This window comes from Balaenoptera musculus, chromosome 15 (assembly GCF_009873245.2).
Source record: "Balaenoptera musculus isolate JJ_BM4_2016_0621 chromosome 15, mBalMus1.pri.v3, whole genome shotgun sequence".
Classification (NCBI taxonomy): domain Eukaryota; kingdom Metazoa; phylum Chordata; class Mammalia; order Artiodactyla; family Balaenopteridae; genus Balaenoptera; species Balaenoptera musculus.
The window spans coordinates 15,908,817-15,932,820 of NC_045799.1; the positions used below are offsets into that span (position 1 = coordinate 15,908,817).

General features: G+C 44.6%; 1 protein-coding gene across 4 annotated transcripts in view; it reads right to left on the reverse strand.

Annotated features, from left to right (window-relative positions):
* Positions 1 to 24,004, reverse strand: part of PKIG (cAMP-dependent protein kinase inhibitor gamma) — a 110,241-nt gene that overhangs the window by 34,263 nt on the left and 51,974 nt on the right. For 2 of the 4 annotated variants that reach the window (XM_036824898.1, XM_036824901.1), the window contains one exon: positions 4,601 to 4,772. The exons of 1 other annotated variant lie outside the window; for it this stretch is intronic. The gene's annotated coding sequence lies outside the window, so the exon portion shown is untranslated. Of the gene's footprint in view, positions 1 to 1,122; positions 1,325 to 4,600; positions 4,773 to 24,004 lie in introns of those variants that run through there. One more of the 4 variants, XM_036824900.1, reaches the window with a different exon arrangement.

Genomic DNA, 24,004 nt, shown 5'->3' on the forward strand with positions numbered 1-24,004 from the left:
CCGAAGCCTCGGCTTAATCGCTACTCTCTCAGGCCTTCCACAGCACTGTCCCTCTCTTGGGGCACATAATCACACGTGTTAAGAGTCATCGAATCTTTTTTTACCTATCAGGCTGCGAGCTACTTATAAGTCTTACTTACCTTGGTATTGCCCATAGCACCTTGCATAACACCGAAAACACAAAGGGCTCTTTACAATGGGTGAATTCACACATACATACAGGAAAGTACAAAGGAAAGCCAGGGCCCCTAACCAAGCGCAGATAGTGGTTTCTTCCCCCGCGGGGACCGCAACACAGAACACGAGCACCTCTGAGATACGCAAACAGGGACTCTGCCTAGGGAGAAATTAAAACGAGCTAAACTCCAGATGCAGCCAGTGTGCGGGTGAGGGGATGCTCATGGGAGCTTATACAGGCTGAAACTTTCCAGTGGCAAACCAGGAACGTGTATCAGAGATCTAAAAACGGTCATGCCCTTTGACCTCGCCATGCCTTATTTGAAAATCAGAGAAGTGAAATCACTGGGTGATGATTTAAGTACGTTTTTCTGTACTGTCTCGCTTTTCCTTCCATGAACATGTTCCAATTTTGTAAACTGAAAAAAAAAAAAGCCACAATATAAATGTTATAAAAACAAACCAACAGAAAACTTAGTGGTGATTTTAGACGACAGAATCACCCATCCCTAGAATTCCTTACTGAACATGGGATCGCAGATTCCGGGTCCTCTAAGGTGGGGCTGCTGCATTTTGTGATGAGCTCCTTTCTCTCCTCTGAAGCCAAGGGGGACAGGAAGGTGCTGGGGGTGAATGCTTCGGCAGGAGAGGCTCTCATTTCCCCCTAATGCGAGTGCCGGCAAAGCTCTGGGCGTCAGGAAATGGAGGAGAGCGTGGGGGTAATCAACCCAGCTCAAGACCACGACCTCCGCCCACCTGCTGCTGACCCACTGTAATTATTCACTCACCCACCTGTCCTCACGATGCCCTGCGAGCTGCACCAGACCAGAGGCTGTCTCTTAATCAGCCTGTTCCTCTAGCCTCGTGCTCGGTACCCATCAGCCCTCAGCAGGTTTACTGAACGTCAGAGACCACAGCCATAAAGTACTAAACGTAATTACTGACTTAGCTCCCTGGGACATAATAAGAACGCATTAGCAACCAAATCATTTCTTTAGTGCCTTGAAGGTCCATTATTCAGTTCAGAAGAGCCAAGTTCAAGACTAGCAATTTCTTGGAAGATTAGAGACTTCTTTTGAAGTTAGGAAACGCTGGCCTCCTCCAGTCAGGGCGGATGTGTTTTCATCTGTGATTTGGAATGGCTCAGCACGGCAGCTGACTGCAACTTCCAAAGAAACCACTCTTTGAAGGGGCAGTTTTCAAAGTTTTCATGAGGCATTTCTGAAAGATTTCCAGGAGGTAGTGAGCTCAGCCTTGGGTCGTGATTAATGACTTGTTTCCAAGAACCTTAGATTTTCCACGTCTGTCTCCACTTAGGAATCACTTCTGGTCCCTCCTGAAAGCACTCAGCAGAGTGAACTGGGTGAGCTCAGCCGCTTGTCACACTCAGAAAGTAACACCTGCCACCAGCTTTTCCCTTCAGTGGCTGGGCCAGGGACCTTGGGTCCCAAGAGAACAGCCCCCACTTCAGCTTTTGGCCTCCTCACTTAAGTGGGTGACAGGAAACACTGCTGAGGCTTGGATTAAAGAGCCAGCGTGGCAGGTCCAGGGCCCAGTAGGGGATGGGGGGTCGAAACAGAGGAGTTCAGAGATAACTTCAGGCTCCTCACGCAAATGCCATGTTGTGACTGAGGGGGCAGGTGCCTGTGACGTCAGCTAACTTTCTCTTTCTGGAAACCATAACGCAGCTAATCCTGAGCATGTATTTTTGGACCAACCAAGTGCATTACGAGCCTTATCCTGCTTTGTCCTCATGGCACCTGAGGTAGGTATAATTGTGACCTCCCACTTTTCAGAAGAGAAGCACGCTCTGTGAGGGGGGTAATCTGGTCTGAGATGGCTCAACTTCTCCTCGAACCCTAGACTGTCTAGAGTGACAGGGACTGGGGACACCAACCAGCCCGGGGCCACAAATGCAAGTGCCCACAGGGGCCAAAGGCCAGGCAGGAAACTAGAGAGCGCGACAGACTGGATAAGCATTCGAATTTAAACAAAAATAAAAACCCAAACCAGGTACCTTCCTTCCAGAATATCACCTCCTCACCACCACCTTAGGAAGAGGGACGACTTTTTTAATCAGCCAAAGTCTTGAGATCCTGGGGGCTATCCTGGGGGCTCAAGATCCTGGGTGAGGCCGGGACGGAGGCCCGGGCCCTCCTGCTGCGCACACCCAGGGGTGCTGCCCTGGTAGCAACGGTCCACTTTCAAAGGGCTTAGCTGCTGCGGAAGTTATGCTTCAGCTCTCAGATATGCCAAGGGGCTTCATGAACCCTCCAGTTAACCACGATCTTAATCCAAACAAACAGTTTTAAATACTGCATCTTCCTGAGGGTTAGGGTCTCTGATGGCCTTAAAGAGAAAAAAAATCCCTTAAATTGCCAAGATCTGGAAACTTGGAAACTCAGAGTCCAAGATTTGACAACTTCTTTTGCTTTTCTTTGTACTTTGGCTCTGGCACCCTTTCCCTGCAGCAGGGCAGGCTGTGTCTCGGTGAGATGGAGGAGGGAGGGAGGCAAAAAAGGAGATTCCGCCTCCTCTTCTCCCTCTCTTTTGCCAAGCTAGGGAGAAGGTCAGTGGGCTTTAAGTTAAACTTGGCTATGATGCGTCTTCTCTGTACCTATGTGCCAAGTTCTCTACCAGGCAAGGAGGTATAGTGACAGAGGAGACGGTGCATGTGGTCTAGTGGAAGCAGTGAACTGATGTCACGCCAATAACCATGTAAGCACAGCTCAGGTATGACACTCCCTGGTGGTCTAGTGGTTAGGATTCGGTGTTCTCACAGCTCAGGTGAACACTAGGAAGGAGTTCGCAATAATACGGGAACGTATAGTGGAGATTTACCCTGTTGGTGGAGTTAGGGAATGATGATACTGACCACCTGGTGTTATGTGAAAGGATGAGCGTAACACGGGGCCTGGCCCTTAGCAGGTGCTCAGCACGGTTAATTCTTTTTTCTCCTCCCTCCCCAGTGTGCGTGCACACCACACTGAGGTTTTCTTCTTCAGAAACACAAAACCTGACAACACGTTCAACTCAGAAGTAACTTAATATTGCCTGTTTTATGACCTCTCTTAATTCTCCTAGAGGCACCAGTATTCACCCACTCCGGGATACTGAAAACTAAGGGCATTTTGCTCCTCAAGTCCTAAGGGGTCTCCTCAAAGGGGAAAGAGATTTCAGTGGTTCACTTCAAACTGAACTTGGGAACAAAGTTGACCCTTGAACAACACAGGGGTGAGGGGCACCAATCCTCCGTGCAGTTGAAAATCCGAGTATAACCTTTACGGTCGGCCACCTGGATCATGGGTCCGCATCCATGAATTTATCCATGGATTTAACCAACCGCAGATCATGTAGTTCCGTAGCACGTATTTATTGCAAAACATCCGCAGAACAGTAGACCCTCGCAGGTTAAAGCCATGTTGTTCAAGGGTCAACTGTAAAGCGATCATCTAGTTTCACCCCTCATTTCAGTACAAATGAGGAAACTGAGGCCCGGAGAGTGAAACACTTGCCCAGGCTTCCACGGTTTCCTTGGGTGGCCCTTCTATTTTGTGGTGGCTCTTGTTTTTTAAAGCTGAAGGCTTTCTTCTTTAACTGTGATTTTTTTCAACTATTTTTACCTGCTAGGAGGCTAGGTGGAGAGCACAGCACCTGCAAGCCTTGTATCTCAAGCCACCTGAGAACCCTCAGCCCGGCACCCACTGGTACCGCCCCCTCCCTTCCTCTCTGCACAGAGTGGCTCCCTCGGCTTAAAATCCTGAAGACAGAACCCAACAAATAAAACGCCCAAAGACTTACATGTTCTGTTTATTTTCTAGGAATAAACAGCACATTTTTTAAAGGAAGCAATAAAAAGATCACAAAGCCAAAGTTAAAGATTTCGATCTTGGAGTTTCCTATGCAGCCTCTGAGGCATCAGGGCACAAGTGCTGAGGTAACTTCATGAAATCTAATTGTATCTGTATCTTAAATTTAAAATACCCATGTTACATTTAGGAGGGGAAGATTATAAGCAATTTTCATTTGCAGAGGTATTTCTCTCTACAATGTTTAAGATTTTTTTGTACCACCTTGGTAATCAGAAAAACAAATTAATAAAGATTTTCCAAACACCAATTTCTAAGGGAGGATTTATTTCCTCACCTATATTTGGGGCAAGGAGCTGCTTTTGAAGTTCTAGGTACTCTGTCAAAGTTCTTTGGGTAACAAAGTAAAACAGCATTTGACTGGAGCCCATCTGCGAGCCTTGAGGCTCAGACTCTAGCCCTAGGCAGTTTCAGACAAAGCCATAATTTTCAGAGCAATAATATAAAAATAGACACTTTGTGACCAACAGGCTGGAAAGCAAGCTCTCCAGAGAGCCCTACCTCCAAGGCTGCTTCTCCCTGGGGGTGGCGACAGAGAAGAAAGTTCTACTTACAAGAGCAGAGAGCTCCTTCAAAGTCCAGCGGTCCTCAGTCAGAAGGGAAGGTCAAATTTAAGAAGCCAGCATTCAGAACGCCTCCTTCCGAGGGTAAGCAAGATTAGCAGAGCGGGCCAGGGCTGCAGGCCGGATCTCTCGTGCCCTCTCTCTCTCCCTCTCTCCGCGTCTCCTAAATGAAATGCACTTCAAGGTTTTAGTGGGTGTTTCCCACGTCTCGGGCCAAGTAAGTCCCCATTTGTTGTAACCCAATGCTCAGCCTGATGATGTCAACCACTCAGCTCCCTTGCTCAGTTTCCACCTCTCCATCCACAGGAGAGATCCATTTCCTTTGGACAATGAGCCGCGGGGGCTGTAACTGCATCCCGGGCCGGCACATTTGCCTAACATCCTTCCTTCCATTTTCAACACTGCAGGCTTAGTGACAAAAGGCTTCCTATCCACTCCCTGGGCCAGGGCTCCCGGTGTAAATCCCTTCGCCTCTTAGTCACTGCTGACCGTGGGCTTACCTAGTTTGCCGTGCTGTGGTCTAATGCACTTTGGTGTATAAGCCACTAGTTAGGGTGGGGAGCTGCACCCCAACTCCGTCCCTCCCCCCATCTCCTTCTTCCTTCTCAATTTTCCAAGTTGTTTAATTTCTCCCTAAAGTTTCCTAGGTGCATGCTGGACAGAGTGCACGAGTCTGTCCTTCACTGGGGGAGATGCCACGTGCCCACTCCAAAGGCTCAGAAAGAGCACTAGTCTGTTGCCTGGGGAACGGGGTTCTGGTCCTGGTCACACTCCTAACTGAATGAATGACCTCAAGCAAGTCATCCCTCTCTCTGGACCTCAGCTGCCCCATCAATGAAATGAGGGCTTTGGTGTCTTCCACTTCTAAAATTCAGTGACGGAGGAGCTTATCGACAAATGCAACGTAAGGAAGTTTACTACAAGCTGGCTGACCACACGCTTGAGGGAGGGAGGAACCCTGGAGGGGTCCAAGGCCTCTGCTCAAGATGCCGGGCTCCGCTCAGCCTCCTTCAACCCCCTTTATGGTGGAGCTGAACTGTTTCTCTGGGAGAAAACCCCCAAGAATTCACTGAACAAGTCCTGGGGACATGGGAAGAGGCAGCATAAACTACTAGATAAGATAAAGCAGCAAGAGACTTTAACTGTCCTAAGGGACTAACATGGAACAGCAGTGGTTACTAGAGATAATAATTAATCTCTTGCATTTGTAGAGTACTTGATAGGAAAGACAAAGCCTCTCTGCTTTGGTGTATAGCGGGAAGCAATGTGACATGTATATGACTATGAGCATCAATTTGGGAGCCAGGGATGTAGATCTGAATCCTATGTGACTTAACTCCTCTGAACTTTTTCTTTCTTTTTTTTAAGTACAAAATGGGATACTAGGGCCTCCATTTTAGGACAGTGAGAATGAAATTAACACATGTAAGGGAACTGAAAGTATTTGGCACGTGACTGATGATAGATGGTGGCTCTTACTGTTGTACCTAATCTCCTTTGATTCTCATTTGAGGAGAATCAGGTCCCCAGGGAACTGCATTATTAATCTCCTTTTCCTGAATAGGAAAAACGAAACACACAGAAGTTAAGTGACATGCCCGAGGTCACACAGCTCAAGATGAAAAGGCCAGACTTGGAAACTGAGTCTTTTAACTCCTACTGAGGCCAGCACACGTGACCACAACTGCCAGTGCTACTTCCCAAAATGGTTACTCCACCGAGCCTGGCCCTTAGTTCTACGTGGGATCATCTCCACTTCGAAAAACAGGCTAAGCTTCTTAAAACCAGTGGGGAAGGAGTGGTAAGGAGAGTTTTCCTGGGTTCAACCTGGCCTGAGATGGGGAAAGGTAGTCAATCTGTTAGCTAATAGGAAACACTTCTGGCTGCTAGGTAAGAGGGGTGCTTACCTGCTTTTCTACCAAAATACTGTGTGGCCTGAAACAAGTCTGGGTTTCAATCGCCCCTCCCCGCAATGGTGCAGATCTGATTTGCCTTAAAGCTACTTGGGACTAGAGCCCTATTGGGAAAGAAGCTATTTATAGGTGGGAGGAAGGTTGTGGTAGTTTGTAACTTAACAAGAATTTTAATTAGTTCTCAGAAAACTCGGATGATAATCAGAAAAGGTCCAAGCAAATAGGCTATATATTAGGAGGGAGTGTGCCATTCTGAAGGCTTTCCCACAAGTTGGTCTGACACTGTAGTGGAATAAAAAGAACACCAGTCTGGTCACCCGCGGAGAGCAGCGGTCAACAGCCTGAAGACACCTGCCCCTGCACCTTCTACCTGTGTGGGACCTTGGGCAAGTTAACTTCTTTGTGCCTTGGTTTCCCAATGTAAAATGAGAATAACAACCGCATTCACTCTTCAAGGTTCTTGTGTGGCTTAAGTGCCTGGCACAGACTACAAGTTCAAAAATACTTGTAAAACTCAGCTGGCACATCCTAGAGAAAAGACATTATTTTCTAATTCTGACTCACTGTCACCACCCTCTGCCCGGAAGATGACGTGACAATGAATAAGGTCAAGAATGTCGGGAAGCCAGAGAAGGGCCCCGTGCTTCTCTGGAACGTCAGGATGAGTAAGGAACAAAGCCTCGGAGCCCGGTCAGGCGTGTTCTTGTGTGTTCGCAGTGACACTCAGAGTGGAGGGCCTGGAGGTGGGGCATTGGTTGGCTGGGCCTTTATTCCAGAAGTCTGAGTGGGCGTGAGGAAATGAAGCCCGTTTCCTGACAGGTCAGCCTACTGACATCACCCTCAGTGCTCTGAAGCACGTTTTGTTACTTGAACAAAAATACTAGTAAGGAGCCCATTCATAAAAACAAAGATAGGGCTTCCCTGGTGGCGCAGTGGTTGAGAATCTGCCTGCCAATGCAGGGGACATGGGTTCGAGCCCTGGTCTGGGAAGATCCCACATGCCGCGGAGCAACTAGGCCCGTGAGCCACAACTACTGAGCCTGCGCGTCTGCAGCCTGTGCTCTGCAACAAGAGAGGCCGCGATAGTGAAGAGGCCCGCACACTGCGATGAAGAGTGGCCCCCGCTTGCCGCAACTAGAGAAAGCCCTCGCACAGAAATGAAGACCCAACACCAGCCAAAAGTAAATATATAAAAAATAAATAAATAAAAGGTTACTATTAATTTAAAAAAAACAAAAAACAAAAAAAAACAAAGATAGCGTTTTCCTCGACGACATGTATTTTGTAACACTTGCCCTGCAGACTGAATAACTGTCCATCTGTGACAGAAGCCACGAAGAGAGAACTGTGACAACACCGGCACACCCACTTTCTCCACTACTGACCACGGCAGATGATACACTCTGTGGCCTGGGGCCACGCTCTGTGCTGTAAACCCCACTGGATGGCATCCTTACCCGAAGCAGCCACAGGAAGTGTTATTCACGGTCTCATCCTACAGTTGTGGAAACCGATGCGTGCAGAGGCTGACTGGCCCGCTCAGAGGGTCCCTGGAGTAAGTGACGGAGTCTGTGCTCCAAGCCAGGCTGCCTGGGGCCAGGCCTGTCCCCTTAAGTCCCTTACTCTACTGCCTTTTAAATGTTTCCCTGCAGGAAACTTGGCAGATCTTCACAGCCAGCAAGATTGGCTCCATTTGAGGATAAAGGAAACTCTGGCAGCTTCAGCTTGCAGGGCTGGTCTGAAGGGCTCAGACAGCCCCTTTGCCCCAAAGCTGCTAATTCCCACCCCCTCATTCCCAGTCCAGAGGGGGTCTCTCCCTCTGAATTTCCTTAGTACTTTATCTGTTTCTCTTAAGAAACTTAACTTTTCTCCTTCGAGGCATATTTATTTCTGGACGGATCGTATTCTGCTGCTAGAATTTGAGCTTCTTAAGCAAAAGCTCCGTATCTAATTTATGAGCATTCTGTACATATTATGAGACATTTATTAAAATAAGGAAATCCAAAAGTAACAAAAACTTGTACTGAATGTTTATCACACGCCAGATGTTCTAACTGCCCTATATAAATTACCTCATTTAATCTCGACAAGGATCCTATGAGGTAGCTATATTTATTACTTCCACTTGACACAGGAGGAAATTCCGGACACAGATCACCTGAGTAACTAGTTCAGCTGGTAACTGATGGCTATCTGTTGAAAGGAGTATGTGAATGAATAAATTCTGGCCACCACTACCCACCCTCTAGTCCAAACACCTGCTGTAAAATACAATTAACTTTTCACCCTACCAAAGTCAAGTTTCAGCTGTCATGCCATTTCAAATGCACTTATTCCTTATGCCACACTGCTGGAAGGTCCCCATTTTTTCCAGACGAAACTAATTGAGAAACATATGGACTTAATAAATCAAAGTAGATTTTGTTTTCTTTCCAATTAGAATCATACTTGCTTATTGTAAAAAATAGGAAAATAGAAAAGAGCAGAAAAAAAGGGAGGAAGGTCATCCATCATTCTACCATCAGGAACAGCCTGTTAACCTCCTGGGGTATGGACCCAGCAAGAACCACACCTACACTCAAAACAAGGCTTGAATTCAGAAACTTAAGTCATTTGGGGGTGGGGGAGGAGTCAACCTCACAAAAGACGACAAATGTTTGATACGTTTTTTTGGTTTTGGAGTACATCTGGCTGCCTTCTCTACAGGGTTTGATGTTCTGAGGCTCCACCTCCTGGTGCCCCCGGGCTGCCGCTGATGCTGTGTGCCGGCTGCAGAGCTGGCAGGGGAAGGGAAGCCTGGTCCCTGTGAGAATGCACCTTGAAAATGGGGAGGTTTGCAGGGTACCACACTGCCCCTCCCCTGCCTTTTTTCAGCCTTCTTAATACCTGCTTCCCACCAGCAAGAGATAGGTTTCAGATTGGGGCAGTTACGGGAGAGATGGAGCTCCACGCTTGAGTTAATTTTAAACAATCTTAAACTTGTTGATCTTTACAGCTGAAAAGAGCATGGGTCTCCTCATTTTTGAGATGGGGAATGCCAGGCCCCAGAAGGCAGGGGATTTCCTGAGGCCGCACAGCCTGGTGCTCGAACAGTAGGAAGGCCCTTCTATTGGTTTGAGGCTCTCTCTCTGACCCTGCACTTGAAACACACATCTGATTGGCCCCACCCTCTTGTTTTGGTTAACTCCTCCTCAGCCATCAGATCCCAGATGAAACGTCACTTCCTTCTGGAGGCCCTCCCTCTGAGCCAAGTCAGCTCCCCCAGGTGTATGGGTCCCACGGCACCCTCCATCTCTCCTCTCATAACCCTTAACATACATTATTGTAAGTACATGTTATATGTCCTGTAGGGTCCACAAGGTCGACAACGTGTCTCCCTCGTTCACCGATACAGAAAAGGAAATTCAACAAATATTTTCTAAACACACACACATACCCCGGATAGTCCAAGCTTGGGTTAAAGCAACTGTTTTATGCTTAAAAAAAAAGTATCATGTTGGGGCTTACCTGGTGGCGCAGTGGTTGAGAATCTGCCTGCTAATGCAGGGGACACGGGTTCGAGCCCTGGTCTGGGAGGATCCCACATGCCGCGGAGCAACTAGGCCCGTGAGCCACAACTACTGAGCCTGCGCGTCTGGAGCCTGTGCTCCACAACAAGAGAGGCCGCGATGGTGAGAGGCCTGCGCACTGCGATGAAGAGTGGCCTCCACTTGCCACAACTAGAGAAAGCCCTCGCACAGAAACGAAGACCCAACACAGCCAAAAATAAATAAATAAATAAATAAATAAATAAATAAATAAATAAATCCATGAAAAAAAAAAAGTATCATGTCTTCTAAACTTCAAATCGGGATTTCCCTCTTGTTGGGTAGGATCATTAGAGAACAAAAGATTTCATTCCAAATAATTTCTAAAAGACAGAAACAGTTCATAGACGCATGATGACAGATAGAAGACAAAGTCTAGAGCATAGAGGCAGGAAAGCACCCCTGGAAATGTGGAAGCCCAGGGAGGCTCTGGGCCTGGGGACGGCAAGCATCAAGAGGGTTTAGGAAGAGGGCTGAAAATTAGGGGACCCACTGAAGGTCCTGTGCCAGTCAGCTGCCCACAACACACTCGCAGCACACAGAGGGTCAGGAAGCTCTGCAGAACCCTAGGCAAACCCCAGGCCTCGCTCCTAAAAGGAGGCTCTTATTATTATTATTTTTTTTTTTAAATATATATGCTAGGTATTATTTTTTTAAATTTTATTTATTTATGGCTGTGTTGGGTCTTCTTTTCTGTGCGAGGGCTTTCTCTAGTTGCGGCAAGTGGGGGCCACTCTTCATCGCGGTGCGCGGGCCTCTCACTATCGCGGCCTCTCTTGTTGCGGAGCACAGGCTCCAGACGCGCAGGCTCAGTAATTGTGGCTCACGGGCCCAGTTACTCCACGGCATGTGGGATCTTCCCAGACCAGGGTTCGAACCCGTGTCCCCTGCATTGGCAGGCAGATTCTCAACCACTGCGCCACCAGGGAAGCCCCGAGGCTCTTATTATTGATTACCAATGGCAAAAAGAGAAAACTATCATAGGGCATCTGAGGAAAACCAACAGCGTGACAGAGACTGAAATAAAGAGAAAATAGACTCCATCATGGGAAAAAAGATTCAGGCAAATGAAAAGCTTTACAGAAAAATTCTTACATCTTCAGAGAGATTCTGAAGATACTGTGTCCATAAAGCATAAAATAAGCTGACAAAACTGGGCTCTTAGAAAGTAACAATATGAATACTGAAATTAACAATTCAAGAGAAGGACTGTAAAATATGAAAAGGAAATCTTTCAAAACATAGGGAAAAAATATTCAAAGGATACAAAAGGATCTTGATATAGAGCAACAATCCAGGAAGTTCAATGTCAGACTAAATAGGAATTCCATAAAAAGAACAGAATAGAAAGGAAAGGAAAGCAAAGTACAACAGGAAGTTATCTAAGAAATCAAGAGGAAAATTTCCCAGAGCCGAAGGAAGACTGCATCTTCGAACGGCAAAGTTTAAAATGCACAGAGAGTATGAGAAAAGACCACACCCAGACATAGTGTCCTGAACTTTCAGAATTCATAAGGAAAAAATGCTACAAGTTTCTAGAGAGACAGATTATTTCAAGAGAAAAGAATCAGACTGGTATCAGACCTCTTGCCAGCAATGCTGGGTGCCTGAAGAAAAGGAGCAATGCTTTCCAAGGGAAAAGTTCTAAAAGAAAATGATTTGGGGCCTAGAATTTATACTCAGAAAGGCAATATAAAGACATTTTCAGAACTGCAAGGACTTAGAACAATTTATCACTCATGTACTGTTTTCTCAGTAAACTTCTGGAGAAGTTTACCTAAACAAACGTTTAAACTAAAAAATAAGATTTAAAAAAAATTTATTTTTGTAATTAATTTATTTTTATTATTAATTTATTTATTTTTGGCTGAGTTGGATCTTCGTTGCTGTGTGCGGTCTTTCTCTAGTTGCAGCGAGTGGGGCTACTCTTCATTGCGGTGCGCAGGCTTCTCACTGCAGTGGCTTCTCTTGTTGCAGTGCACGGGCTCTAGGTGCGCGGGCTTCAGTAGTTGTGGCTCACGGGCTCTAGAGTGCAGGCTCAGTAGTTGTGACGCACGGGCTTAGTTGTTCCACGGCATGTGGGATCTTCTTGGACCAGGGCTCGAACCCCTGTCCCCTGCATTGGCAGGTGGATTCTTAACCACTGCGCCACCAGGAAAGTCCCCAAAAGTAAGATTTTGCAAAGCAAGGATCTAATAATAGAAGTGAAAGGCACAGGGGGAGGAGGGGGAGGGGGAGAGGAGGGGAGGGGGAGGGGGAGGGGAGGGGAGGGGAGGGGGGAGGGGGAGGGGAGGGGAGGGGAGGGGGAGGAGGAGAAGAAGAAGGCAGCTTTGGGACCTGGCTGACTCGAGAGCCTATGGAGCGTCAGTCTGACTCAAGCAGAAGGGTGGAAGCTCCAGGAAAATAGGACGGGACTCTTGACAAGCCTGCCAAAAACTGTACTGAAAGTCTACGGGAAAGATTCAGCACGACAGAACAAGGAAAACTGAGCATGTTAAAGAAGAAGCTATTGTTAAGTCCAGGAAAACCGTCAGACAGAAAGGAAGAATAATTAGAACGTTACTGGCTCAGCAGTAAATAATATTTACAGTGCTGTAACACTGAAAAACAGTGAATACGAATTTAACCAAAAAACTGTGGTGCTGGGAGAAAAGGGTAAGGGAGAAAAGAGTGAGCAGGGCTGTGGTGTTTATAACAAGGCTAAGGCCTCATGTGCCATCCTAGGAGGTCAACAGGCAATGTTTAAAACTGATGAATAAAGAGCGGTACAGTTCTGTGTGGTCCTTGTTTGGATCTCATTTGAAAAATAAATATTTTGAGTTAATTGGAGACCTTTGCTAGTAATAAGGGATTATTAATTATTTTATTGTGTAATAATGGGAGTGTAGTTATGTTTTTAAAAAAAGGAGTTATTCTCTAAGAGACACATGCTGAAGTAATTATTGGTGAAATGTTGTCTAGAATTTATCCCCAAATTATCTATGAGCAGGGGGAAAATGGCCACAAGCACAGATGAAACAAGTCTGGTCACGATTCTTGAAGCTGGGTAATGGGTGGTACATGACGATCTGTTATACTATTCTCTCTAGTACTGTATGTTTGAAAATTTCCATAATAAAAATTTTTTAAAGACAGAGACAGCTGCATAAGCATATTACTTAGATATATGGAGAGAGAAACACTAGAACAAAAACCTAACAGGATCAAAAGTGGATGCTCTTGGGAGCAGGACAGGAGGGAAGGGAAAGTGGGGTGGAGGCAGGGGACAGCTGTTTTCTAGTGTCAGTTTATAATGATATTTGACCTTAAAAGAACAAAGCAAACCTATGTGCATGTGCCGTTTTGACAAAAACAAGTTTAATTTTGAAAAAGTAATAGAGGTAATATTACTTAGAGAAATGGAGATAACCACCAGAAGAGCTAAAAGCAGAAAAATTAAATGGTTGCCTCAGGTAAGGGGGTAAGTAGCAGACTGATGCCTTTCTGGACTCGTAGATTTTTTTTTTTTTTAATGATTTCATGATTACTTTGATTTTTTAAAATGTTATCTGTTTTTATCAGTTATTGCCATGAGCGTTTAGCAGGGCCTTTTGGCCATCCTGACATTTACAAAATGAAGCTGTTTCTCCAGGTGAAGAATCCTAAACGCCCAGAGTGAGTATCTCCACATGAAATGTAACAATAACTATTATTGCCGTTTATCTATTATCTACCATCTGCCAGAGCTTTACATATGTTATTTCTAATCTTCACAACACTCCTGCAAGGCAGGTATTGACTTTTCCATTTTACAGATAAAAAGACTAAGGCTGAGAGGCACTGGCTCATCGGCTTGAGGCCAGAGTACAGAAGGCCAGGCTTGGGAGACCCTTTCCACTTTCCCACCTTTACAGTCTACTGTTCGGTACAATCCAGAAAGTACTGTTACATCCATTTTCTCTTCAACTCCACGAAACAGGATTATCCTCGCTTGACAGATGAAGAAACTAAAGGTAAGAAAAGTTGGGTAACTTGCCCAAGAATCCAGGTTCCTGATCCTTATCCTTTACTTGCTACCATCCCTGTCCTCTGTCCTCTCAATAGCTAAATGTCAAGATCTTCATAGCCTCCACACGGGCATTTGACATGATGAATGCAGCTGAAGCAGGAATTTTCAGAGAAAGAAACTTATTTTTTCCAAGGGAAATATAGTAATAAACTGTGGAATGTCCTCAGTTGCTGTAGTGTCAGCATTTTGCTCAAGTCCTCAACGGGGCTTTTGAAACGTCAGTGGCCTGCCTGCCTGGCATATGGCAGGGCAGCTGCTGGCACAGGGCAGCTGCTGGCATGGCTGTTCCGATCACCGGGCTGCTCTTCTTGGCTCCACAAGAAAGGAATGAGTCGTGTGTGCTTCTGCCCTGTAAAGAGAATGTCTGTGTCTCCTAAATCGACTTCAGTCAATGGCCAGGCGGCCCCACGGCTTTTTAGAGCTGCCAGGGATCTTAGGTCTGGGCTCCTCTAGAGCAGAGGCAGGTCTGTAAAGCTGTTGGATGGTCTGGGTCGGGGTGGGAGCCGAAGGTGGGGAACGGAAGGGCCTGAGGATGTGGCCCCCAGTCATCTCAAGCCCTGGGGACCGGGGTCGCTGACAGCAGCCTAAGAGTAGGGCGCAAGCATGTGGTGTGAGATGCTGCTCCCGGGCTGCTCTGGCATCTGAACAATGGCCAAGCTTCCAAGGGGGAAGAAGCTGTTTACTTGAGTTCAAACTATTTATAGCACCAGCAATCTGCACATATTTGGATGACAAATTTCTGGGCTTCAAGTGAGCGGCGCTTTGCTCCTGGACAATTTCACCAAACACATTCCCTCCCCACGCCACCCCCAGACCCCCCTCGCTAACACATGTTGCCCTCAGGATGTTTTATTTAAGTTGCTGAGTTTAAAAAGATTATAAAAAGAAATTACATTTTAAGAACTAGTGACTTTTAATCCATTTGTCTATGAGTTTAAGCTACACAATATTATTTTCTTTAAGGCTTGAATCAAGCATTAAATTCTAATACATGTGTATGCTATAAACAAATACAACTGAAATAGAAACAGTACCTGAATGAGGTCTGTAATTTAACATGTGCTATATCACTTACTGTTGCTGCACTAAGCTCAAGACCTACAAAGAGAACATTTCTTATAACACAGGTTACGTAGCATGATAAAAGGCTTCACAGAACAGATCCACAAACAATATGTAATCATATAGGCATTCCAAACAAACAAAAGAGGTCTTATTACCCACCAATTCTGGGGAAGAAGCAGTTGTAGGGTCCAGAGCTCAAGGCCCCCTCCCCTGACCGCATGCCATAGAGGAGAGTGTTTGACTATAACAGAAAGATGTGCAGAGGCCTCTGCATAGTTTTAACTTACAGAAGGTATTATACCCTTGCCAACAAATTCATCTGGAAAAACCAGCTTATCTCTAAAAGCTGCCTTGTTTTTATAGCAAAAGCAATGCTTGATCAGCCATCTCCTCTGAGCCAGGCACTGCCTAATTCCCAAGGGGAAAAGTGGCGGTTAATCAACATGTAAATATATTGGCTAAAACACTGGTGGCTTCCAGTCCTAGCACACAATGCAGGCAGGAAGTAGCACAGAGAAAAAGGGCAGGAAGTAAGAAGAGAGCTTCACAGGATAAGGGGTGATGCTGGACAATTAATGTAGGGAGAGGGAACAGAAGGGATTCCTCAAAGGGACTAACTTGTTTTCTTATCTTTTCCCCCTGCCTACGAAGCTGATTAGAAGACCGACAGAAAGGTCTCTAGGATAATCTTTTGATTAACTCTGCTTTTTAAGGTCAGGAGAAAAGTACTGGTGAGGGTGGAGGAATGAAACATGTCTATACACAGAGGGAATGTAAATTATTTTAGAATTTTTTTGCAGGCCAATTTGTCAGTATTTGGTCAATATATGACCCACAATTTAAAAAAATTTTTTTAATTGAAGTATAGTTGATTTACAATGTTGTGTTAATTACTGCTGTACAGCAAAGTGATTCAGTTACACACACATATATATATTAATACATTCTTTTTTTAAAATATTCTTTTCCATTATGGTTTATCACAGGATAGTGAATGTAGTTCTCTGTGCCATATAGCAGGACCTGTTGTTTATCCATCCTATATGTAAAAGCTTACAGCTGCTCACCCCAACCTCCCACTCCATCCCTCCTCCCCTAACCCCCTCCCCCTTGGCAAACCACCAGTCTGTTCTTTATGTCTGTGACTCTGTTTCTGTTTCATAGATAGGTTCATTTGTATGACCCCAAATTTTAATGCATGTAATTTTGATCCCAAGATTCTGCTCCGAGGAATTTAAAGACTATCCTCCTCATTCAGACCTTATCTAAAATGTCACTTCTTGAGGATTTCCCCAACCCAACCAACCTAAGGAAACGCCCACCTACCTATTGTATCACCTTCTTTTAACTGTCTGCACAGCACTGTCCTTTTTCCTGTTCATTAATTTGTTTACTGCCAGCCTTTCATTGTTCCCTCCCCTACTCCCACATTAAAATGCCAGCTTTATAAGAGCCGGGACCAGTCTGTCTAATATACTGCTCTTCCTATGTGTTGGATACTAGCCAGGGACATTCCATGCATCATCTCATTCAATTCAAACCTCTGGCTCACAGCCAGAGGTTTCTGTTATCAGCCTCACTTAACATAAGAACAAATTGAGGGACTTTCTCAGTGGTCCAGTGGTTAAGAATCCGCCTTCCAACGCAGGGGACGCGGGTCGGGGAACTAAGATCCTACATGCCGCGGGGCAACTAAGCCAGCACTACGCAACTACTGAGCCCATGCACTCTGGAGCCCACGAACCACAACTAGAGAGAAGCCCGCACGCCACAACTAGAGAAGCCCATGAGCCACAATGAAGAGCCAGCGTGCCACAACAAAAGATCCCGTGTGCCGCAACTAAGACCTGACGTAGCCAGATAAAAAAAAAAAAAAGAACAAACTGAGGCACAGGTTAAGTCTAGTGAGTGGCCAGCAAGTCACAGTGGGAATGTGAACACTGGTGTGCCTGACTGCAAAGCTCTAAACTGTCTTTCTCCAAATGAACCAAAGTTTCAATGTGCATAATTTCTGACCAAGTGATTCCAGTTTTGGAAATTTATCATGTGGAGGTAAACATACAAGAACACACAGTTAGATGTATCTTTATTTATTACAGATTGCTTATGGTAGCAAAAATTGGAAATAAGTTTAGGCAAATCACCAGTCTCAAGTTTGCTTTTTGGTAAACAGGCCCCATCTCAGAGACACTGTGAGGATTTAATGAGCCAATGCACAGTACCTGGCTCCTAATCACTGTTTTGTTGTTGTTATTACATGCATTTAAATCTCTAAAAGGATATACAATATACCAAAGTGTATACTATAATAGAGGCTGTCTCTGGACAGCAGGATTACAGATTTCATTAAATGGTATACTTCCGCATTGTTCTAATTTTTATAAAATGTGTATTAGTGTTATACTCTTCAAAAATAAATACATTACTATCTTCTTAATTTTTTATTTTTTTATTTTTTTTATTTTATTTTTAATTTATGGCTATGTTGGGTCCTCGTTTCTGTGCGAGGGCTTTCTCCAGCTGTGGCAAGCGGGGGCCACTCCTCATCGCTGTGCGCGGGCCCCTCACCATCGCGGCCTCTCCTGCTGCAGAGCACAGGCTCCAGACACGCAGGCTCCGCAATTGTGGCTCACGGGCCCAGCCGCTCCGCGGCACGCGGGACCCTCCCAGACCAGGGCCCGAACCCGCGTCCCCCGCACCAGCAGGCAGACCCTCAACCACTGTGCCACCAGGGAAGCCCCCATTACTATCTTCTTAAAAGAAGATGGAGATGGGACTTCCCGGGTGGCACAGTGGTTAGGAATCTGCCTGCCAATGCAGGGGACACGGGTTCGAGCCCTGGTCCGGGAAGATCCCACATGCCATGGAGCAACTAAGCCCGTGCGCCACAACTACTGAGCCCGCGCGCCTAGAGCCCGTGCTCGGCAAAAAGAGAAGCCACCGCAATGAGAAGCCCCCACTCGCCACAACTAGAGAAAGCCCGTGCGCAGCAATGAAGACCCAACGCAGCCAAAAAATAAATTTATAAAAAAAAAAAGAAGATGGAGAAAATAAAGTTGGAGGAACTTAAACAGAGGAAGAAACTCAGTTTATGGGACAGAAAGGGAAACTAATTTAGTAGATTTGAAAATAAAAATGTTCCTGCTCTTGTTCTATGCAAGAACAAGATCTTCAATGTGCTTACAGGTCCTGTCTCATTGCAAGGGCCTACATTCACAGTGACGTGAAAGAGATCCTTAATAGTACAGACCTACAGAATTGATTAAGATGGCCTCAGGAAATTTGAGAAGATGTTGAAATATATATATATATATAAAGAAAAAAAGTCTTTATAACCACACCTGCCTTCTAAAGAGAAAGACTCCTTTCAAATGGAGGGCCCTTTGGCTGCTGATCATCTTTTTGGGTTCAGCCATGCAAAAAAATAACAGAAATAAAAGCTGAAGGCTGCCAAGTAGCTCTGCACAGTAATGAAAGGTGACCTGGAATTCTAAGGGAAGTCTGTGAGGAACAGAAGGAGGAGGAGCCAGGAAGATGGCGGAGGTCTGCATTTTCTGCCATGTGACCCCTTTCCGGGACTCTCAAATCATTAGCAAAGATGGTAACGCTTACAAATGCTCTTTGTGGGTGTATTCTTTGCTCTTGATGGCATCCAGGAAGGGACTGAGTTTCAGTTATGAGCTGACAGGTTGAGAAACAGAAAGAGGAGGCAGAGATAACCAGGAGAACATAAGCCACACCTTCACGCCTAAGGCATCTACACCATCTTGGGGAAACTTTGGACCTCTACAGGGCATGAAACAAGGGGTCACACTAATCTGATCTAGATCTTAAAGTGCTAACACACCCAGGTTATACATGGTTTATTTATCAAGTGAGATCAATGTACAAATTGATATGTGTGTGTGTGCAGGAAAATAAGTAGGGTAGAGTATGCCACAGAGTTGAAAAGCTTTCCACAGTTTCCTTCTTATTTTTGGTCACATACTCCTTTGAGAATGCGATGAAAGCTAAGATTCTGCTCTTCAGAAAATGCCTGTCTTCAAATGAATCCGATTTCAAGGGGTTTTGGGGAACCCCTGAAGGCCCTCTCTGGATCCACGACAGGTCCACAGACCAAGTTCAAGAATTCTTGTTTTAGGGAAACCACAACAACGTTGATGGACATTGCTTGTTGTTGACAATGGGGATCAAAAGGCACCTTGCAGTTTGCAGAAGGCATAAGAACACTGCCAACATTCATTCATTTATAAACATTTGCTGGAGACCTAATACCCCAGATCCTGACGGCATAAAGATAAATGCAATGCGATCCCTGTACTCACTGAATTATGGTCAACTGAGGGGAGGAAACAAGAAAACAGACCACTACAATAGGGTGGGGTGAGGCAGACAGTAGGTACGTTTCAGACTAACCTCGCCCCCTCAACTTCCTTTTTGGCTCCAGGATTTACTAATTACAAATGAAACAACAGGTGAGAATGACTGACATGAATACTGAGGACAAGCAGAGGAAAGCAGCACAGGGCCAGGACACTGGGGCCATTTAAATGGCCAGCTGGATCCTCTGTGGACTTGGGATTTCCCTCTGTGTCTGTATAAAAATACACCCTCCACCGCCGCCCGCCAAATCAGAGCTCTTTTCCTTAATAAACAGTAACCATGGATTTTTTTTTCAATGTTATTTTAAGAAAAAGGAATTAACAAATTCAAAGATTCTTCCGAAAAAGTCTTCTATGCTAAGAGAAGCCTAGGTCCACATTGCTGGTTTGCTTTGTTAGATCAGCAAATATTTCTTGGGCTCTGAAATAATAATAATAATGCCTGATATTTGCATTACATGGGTACTTTCACACAGACTGTCTCATTTTTTCTACAAAACATCTTGCCACAGGTTATTCCCATTTAATAGAAGAAGAAATGGAGGCAAAGAAGGGCAGAGTGACTTGCCTACGGTCATTTATAGTTTTTAAGTTCTGCAGCCAAAATCAGAATACAGACCTACCTACCTTTTCCTAAACTCAGGGAAAATGACAGTAATGACAGAAACAGGAAGGTCAGGAGAGGCAGCAGCCTTGAGGGATAGAGAGTAGAGAGAATATGTTACTGTGGCACCTTTTAAGTATGGGTGTTGAAATCAGATGGACTTGAGGGAAAATTCTGGCTCCCTCACCTACTTACTAGCTGTGTGACCTCAAGCAAATCACTTAACCTCTCTGAATTCTGGTATCTCATTTGTAAAAGGAGGAAAATAATAGTGTCTGTCTCATCTGAATATAGGGAGGTGAAAGGAAGAACAGGAGGTAGAGTGATGTGGAGGCATGATAATTTCTTCATCTTTCACAGAAGGAAATTAAAGGATACAGAATGAGTGGGTTAAGACACTGGCCATTTCAGCCAATAAGATGGACCAAATATCCTGAAACCTTCCTCCCAAACACCTCAAATGATGGGTGCCATCACCCTAGCAAATATGTCAAATGCATGGCTGAGCTTAAAAGTGAGCATGGGAAGTTTTCTGAGGCCAAATAAGAAGCATAAATCCAGCGAGACAAGCAAGCACCAGAGCCTTAAAGACATCTGCAGTTCTAATAATACAGTGCTACTTATCAAAGTTAGCTGTCTAAAAAGACAAATGAAGAAAAATATAGATGTATGTGTATATATCTTATTGAGAATTTTAGAGGTAACCCCGCAATTACTAAAAACCATTAGAGTAAAAAACAAGTGGCTTTCAGGAGAAAGCCTGGGTAAGTGGGGAGGGAGGTTTTTAAACTGTTTTCCTTGTATCTTTCTGTCCCTTCTGGGTATTTATTTTTGTGTACATGTATTACTTTTATATTTTTGTTAAACTGGCAAAGGAAGGAAGGTTGGTGGAATTCTGCCATTACCAACCATAATAAATAATGTTATAAATAACATAAATATAAATTTCAGAAGAAAAAAAATTGAATCTTATGATGACAGGAATAGGTATTCTGCTTTAAATGTGCCTTATCAAAGATTTCTTTTTAATGATAATACCCAGTGTTGTGGAGCTATGGGAACATGTATCAATAGGTAAAGATGGAAACTTTCCTAAAAGGTAATTTGACAACACATACTGAAATCCTTAAAATTGTACATGCACAGGGTGGGGGTGGAGGGGTGGACATGGAAACTCTGTACTTTCTGCTCAATTTTGCTTGAACCTAAAGCTGGTCTAAAAAATAAAGTTTACTAATTTAAAAAAAATGTACATGCCCTTTGACCTGGTGGTCATTTCATTTCTAAGAATTTATCTTTGAGGACTTCCCTGGTGGCGCAGTGGTTAAGAATCCGCCTGCCAATGCAGGGGACAGGGGTTCAAGCCCTGGTCCGGGAAGATCCCACATGCCGCGGAGCAACTAAGCCCTTGCAGCACAGCTACTGAGCCTGAGTTCTAGAGCCTGCGAGCCACAACTACTGAGCCCGTATGCTGCGACTACTGAAGCCCGCACGCCTAGAGCCCCTGCTCTGCAACAAGAGAAGCCACTGCAATGAGAAGCCGGTGCACCGCAATGAAGAGTAGCCCCCGTTCGCTGCAACTAAAGAAAGCCCGTGCGCAGCAACGAAGACCCAACGCAGCCAAAAATAATTTAAAAAAATAAATTTAAAGAAAAGAGAATTTATCTTTGAGGAGGCGTTATGGGTGTGTGCAAAGACTTGACTCAAGGTTGTTCACTGCAGCACTGCTTAGTACAGTGAAAAACTGAAAACAACCCTAAAAGTCCACAATTAGGGAGTAGCTAAATAAACTTTGGTACATCTATAGAATGTTGTATAGAATAGTCTATAGAATGGAATACTATGCAGTGATAAGTGATGCTATAGAAGCATATCTAATAAAACATGAAAAAAAGTCTCATTTTAATGTTAAGGTGTATATATAGTAGGGCCTCATGTTTGTAAAAGGGAAAACAGTATTTTGCATAAAAAATGGATGAAACTATTAGTAACACTGCAGGTAATTTTTATTTTCTTCTTTCAGTTTATTGGCATTTAAAATTTTTTCTGCCATGCATTATTTTTGTAATAAAAATACAGTATTATTTCTATAAAAAGAAAAAATGTAAAAAGTTATTTTTAAGTTCCTTAGACAACACATACCAACTGCTACAAATATACATACACTGTGACTGTAAGTGAAAGAGATATTTATAGTTATTTATAACAGTGAAAAAATGGAAACAGTCAAAATATCAAACACACTGACCACTACAAATAATGGAGAGAGACATGAGGCACGCTCTGTCAGGGCCCTTCTCCTGCCCTCTACCCCCCTGGCCTGGCCCAGAAGGTGAGTTGCCAACCTGGGCCTGGCACAGGGAGCGGGCACTGGGGTCGCTCCCACGTGTGGAAGATGCACAAGAAACACAAGCCAGACCAAGACCTGTAGAAGGAGTAGGGAGAGGAGCACTGAAGCTGTACCAGAAGGTGGGGGGAAAGTCTCCAAGCTCCTTCCAGGTTCCTCAGCCATGACCCAGGTCACTTGATGACAGGAATGATCATGACGAGCTAAGGAGAGAGAATGGAAAAGGAGAAAGACTGGAGGGAAGCGGGTCCTGGGAAAGGAAAATAAAACAGGTGAAGAAAAAGGAGGATTTTTAGAAAAGTGAGACAGATGGCAGAGTATGAGGCAGGACCTGTAAGATGGAAGTGCCCTGAGTGGCCTCTGAGATCCTTAGGCAGAGCCCTGATTCGAAAGCTTTGGTGAGACAACCACAGAGAAAGGACCCCGGAGCTTTCTTCCCATTTCCCACGACTGACCGTATTGCTCCTGGCAGCTCGATGATGCTCAGACATCCAGTAGATTTTAGTACAATGAAAGATTAGATCAAGGACAAGGCTATCAGTCCTTAGAACTAAAGGTAACTTCAAACTAATGTGCACCACTGCCATGATTTATAACAAACAGAGACTGTTTATTTAAGAGCTGCAAAGAGGCTATTGTGTCCACAGATGACAATTCTTAGCCAGGAAAAAATTCCAGGCCTGAAGCAGTGCAGTCGTTAAAAGAGAGCAGACTTGCAAAAGATCAAAGGGATCCCCCTCTCATCCTTGGGGAGGACAAAGGCTGTTGGCCAAGAGATAAGAAGACTCTGTAGATACTTAGGTTGAAGTTTTTTAAAGTCCCATAAGGAAAACAAGAGAAAGATGATACACTTGAAGATAAATTTAAAGGCAACAAATTAGAAAGGGAACAAAAGCAGACAGGCTGCTTCTGTGAGAGAAACTAGAGGAAGCTGACCAAAAAGCCCATTAACAGTCAGTTTGAATTTGAGAAAATTAGATGGGACAATAACACTGAGACTTCTCCATCCCATGGACCCCATGATTGGAGAACCAGGCTACCGCCTTGTAAGATGGGGAATAAAACCAGAAGACTTCAGTGTGGACTGAATATGTTACATGTGGTCAAAGAAGAGAAGAACAAAGTTCATGGTCCCTACAATTTTTATGCACCAACTACTAACTCCATGTTTACAAATATCAGCAAGAATGATTCTGATTTAATTGACTTAAGTGATAGGAAAGACGGATCTTCTATGGACTCTTCAGCATCCATTAGTTTCTGGCCATATCCCAAGATTATCCATATGTTTCTTGGACTTCTAACAACAGAATCCTCTATGAACTGAAGACACTTTTATCTGAAGCTGAGAGCTAAAAGGGACACTTAACAGAGCAAAAGGCAAGAATAAAATAAAATAAAACACATTTCAATTACAGAAATAGAGCCAATAGTTCCTTTGGACTCTAG